The 4,002-nt window shown below is 44.4% G+C and overlaps 1 pseudogene across 1 annotated transcript; it reads right to left on the reverse strand.

Annotated features, from left to right (window-relative positions):
* Positions 1–3,220: 3,220 nt before the first annotated feature.
* LOC308422453 (DNA-directed RNA polymerases I, II, and III subunit RPABC4-like) lies at positions 3,221–3,396 on the reverse strand (annotated as a pseudogene). Its single transcript has one exon. The product of its transcript is annotated as a DNA-directed RNA polymerases I, II, and III subunit RPABC4-like (transcript).
* Positions 3,397–4,002: the final 606 nt, after the last annotated feature.

Consider the following 4,002-nt stretch of genomic DNA (forward strand, 5'->3'; position numbering starts at 1 on the left):
TGGCCCACTAAAGACTACATATTTATGTGTAGGTGGATTTGGAATCCAGTGCTCCCCACATACTAAACAAGTATTCTCAGCCCTTCTTTTACTTTTGAAACAGGGTTTCAAAGCTAAGTTGGCCAGGCTGACCTTGAACTCATTATGTGAGCCAGGGAGGCTTTGGACTCTGCTCCTTCTGCCTCAGCATCCCAAGTGCTAATTACAGGATGCAATAACCATCCTACCAGATCTAAAGGTACAAATCCCTCTTGCAAGCACTGGGGACTGATAAGGATGGCAGAGCTTTATTCTCCAGAGCCCTCGTTCTTCCCACATACCCAGAGGGTTTGGTTAGTTAGAGTTTCTATTGCTACAATAAAACATCATGACCAAAAGCAACTTGTGGAGGAAAGGGTTCATTTCTGTGCTCCATTATCTAGGAAGGTCCAGGCAGGAGCCTGGAGGCAGGAGCTGAAGCAAACGCTGTAGAGGAACTCTGTTTACTAGCTCAGTCCTCACGGCTTGCTCAGCCTATTTTTTTTTTTTTTTTTTTAAAGATTTGTTTGTTTATTATATATGAGTACACTATGGCTGTCTTCAGACACACCAGAAGAGGGCATCGGATCCCATTACAGATGGTTGTGAGCCACCATGTGGTTGCTGGAAATTGAACTCAGGACCTCTGGAAGAGCAGCCAGTGCTCTTAACTACTGAGCCATCTCTCCAGCCCCCTGGCCTGCTTTCTTATTCCATGTAAGACCACCTACCTGCTCAAGGGTAGCATTGTCCACAAAGGGCAGGGCCCTCCCTCCCATATCAGTCACTAAGTAAATGTCCCATAAGCCAATCCTATGTGACAGTTTCTCAATTGTGGTGGTTCTCTCTTCTCAGGTAACTTTAGCTTGTGCCAAGTAGAAAAAAAAATCAAACAACCAGACCACCATTTTTTAATAGCAGTTTGTGAAGCCATACCAGTTTGAACTATGTAGTAGTAAGCCCATCTAAAACTGCACTACCAGCTACCACACTGCCTTCAGTTTCTCCCAGTTCCCAACAAAACTGAAACAGCAAAACCCCAAACGCTAGGGGGCTGGAGAGATGGATGGTTCAGCAGTTAAGATCACAGTGTCTTCTTGCAGAGGTCCCAGGTGTTGGGATTCTGTAAACCCCACCCCACAGTTACCTGGCAACAGCCAGGTATGCTCTGCCCTAGTTACCTGACACTATTAAAGGGGCTGCTTGCCCCCTCCTCTCTCTCTTGCCCTCTCTCACACTCTTTCTCTCTCTTGCTCTTCCCCCCTTTCCCCTCCTCTCCCCATTCCCTTCTCCTGCCCCTCTCCACGTGCTCATGGCTGGCCTCTACTCCTCTACTTCTCTATTCCTCTCTCTCTCTCTCTGCCTCTACTGCCCTCTTAACTCCCCCATGACCTGAATAAACTCTATTCTATACTGTCATGTGGCTGGTCCCTCAGGGGGAAGGGATTCCCAACATGAGCCCCCAGAGGCATCTCCCTTTCCCCCAGGCCTCACTGCACCTCTATGGGCCATATCTCTCCCTCCCCACTCTCTTCATCCTTTTCCTAACATTGGTGCTGAAACTAGGAACATCGTCTTTTTCCTTTTTTTATATACACATCATCGGTGTCCCATGGGAGGAAAATTAGCTTTCCTCACGACTGGACATCTCTCTTTTTCCTTCCATCAGGTTCTATTACAACACCCACACGGCAGCTCACAATCATCGGTAACTCCAGTTCCAGGGAATCTGGTGTCCTACTCTTGGCTCTTCAGGTACCAGGCATACACATGCAATCAAAATACTTACAGATAGAAAATAAATATTTCAAATTCAAAGTTTTTTTGTTGTTTTTTTGGGTGTTTGTTTGTTTGTTTTGAGACAGGGTCTCAGTAGATAGCCATTGCTGGATTTGAACTCCCTATGTAGTTCAGGCTGGCCTAGAACTCAAGAGTTTCCTCTGCCTTCTGGGTGCTGGGATTAAAGGCAGGCACCACATTAGAAGAATCAATTACATGGATTTTTAAAAATCGGCCTTATAAACATACATTCTGCAAGGTGAAATGAAAAACTGGTGGTAAAAATGAGGCCAAAAATGTCAGAATTAAGATCCTAAACCTCAATTCACCACTTACACAAAAGACAGACAAAATGACTGTGATTAGACTCGGCACAAAGCAAGCTGCTGATAGGCCAGGTATTGGGCCACACCACACAGCATTGTTTGTTTGACTATGAAGCAGGAGTGGATTGCAGTCAGCTTCAGAAGGGTGCTCCTGGCATGAATCACTGAAGGTGAGGACTTCCAAGGCAAGAAACCCAGGATAAAGGGGTGACCGTGGTATCTATTAGCATAGCAAACTGCATGCTTGGAACTCTAGCCTTACCCAGGACCTGGCTCCTCCCAGAACTTCTCATCCCTGACATCCCGTCCTCCTTGCTCTTCTCTTCCTCCCTCTCCTTTCATGGTCCGGTTCAGTCTGGACTCTTCCTGATGCCTGTGGCTGTTCTTTGTCATACCTACAAAAAGCCCCTCTCAGCCCCACCTTGGGGCAGTCATGTCCTCCTTCAGCTTTCAAAGGTGAATTCTATAAACCCAGATGTCATTGATTGATTAGCTAGGTTTATGCCCTGTCCTGGTGTTACTTGTTACCATGGATATAGGCTGAAAAAAATCAATCTTTCCCCGAGAATGGTGGAATCTTACTCTCCTGGGGAAATTTTTTTGTAACTCACTACAGAAAAAAAGTCAATTTTCCCAGTATATAAAGACTTCTCTGGAACCTGAGAAGAAAAAGATAAACATCCCAACAGAAAGGGCTCAAAGAGAAAAATAACTATAAATGGTTCAGAATGTCGGAAGGAAAACCAGTTTCATGTTGGAGGGAGTTTGGTAGTGGTTCGCATGCATAAGGCCTGGCTTCATCCCCAGCACCAACAGAAAAGCATCTCAACCCCTCTGGGTTTTTTGTTTGTTTGTTTGTTTTTTGAGTTTTTATTGTTTTGTTTTGGTGGGGGCAACGCTTTTAATCTTCACCATGTGAGGAATTACAAGAACAGTAAATTAAGTCAAAATTTCCTTTATACAAAGTATCAACCTACAACTGCATTTCTAAAGTGAAGTCGTTGGTGTGCAGTTGTAGTCATTAGGTAAACTCAGTTAAATGCTGTACATTAAAGAGAGACATCCATGAGGCAAATGTATGGATGTGCTCCCCCATTTCACTGAGCATCAAAAACCACCCATCTTTTAGTCCTTTTCTTGTACATCATTCTGTATCCACATTCTCTGCATCTGATTGGATCCCTGGATTTTATTTCATTTTCGGTGTGACAGTCTCCATAATACATATCATTGGCTGCTGCTTTGGTGGCTGAACATCTTTCTCGGTGTCCATTGTCAGTGCCTCTGCAGCTCAAAGAAGCGTCCCTTCTCTGAGCACGCAAAAGCTTCCTCCCCTTTGCTGTTTTAAAATTAATTAATTGACTTTGTGTGAGTGTCTTGTGTATATGTGCCTAGGTGTGGAGGTCAGAGGACAACTTTCAGGAGCTGAGTTCACTCTCTCCTTCCATCTCATGGGTCCCAGAGATCAAATTCAGGTCATCAGGTTTAGCAGCAAGTGCCTTTACCCACTGAGTCATCTCAAAAACTCTCCATCTCTGGAGAGTCCAAAGATTTTTGCAATAAATCCTTTATTTAATAACCATGTGCAAGGTCCTGCGGAAAATCACAAACCACAGCCATGAAATTAAGGTACAATACCAAAGGACAGTTAATGCATAAGTCACCACAACTGTTTTGTTTTATTTTGGTTTGTTGGGTTTTTGAGGCCTTTTTCTGTATAACCCTGGCTGCCCTGGAACTCACAGCGATTAGCCTGCCTCTTGCCTACCAAGTGCTGGTATTAAAGACATGTGCCAATACTGTCCAGCTCAGGCACCAAAAAAATTTTAAATATTTATGCCCAGGAGGTCTGTCATTTACAAAGAACCACAGGCAACTT

Source organism: Micromys minutus (assembly GCF_963924665.1).
Source record: "Micromys minutus genome assembly, chromosome: 7".
Taxonomy (NCBI): domain Eukaryota; kingdom Metazoa; phylum Chordata; class Mammalia; order Rodentia; family Muridae; genus Micromys; species Micromys minutus.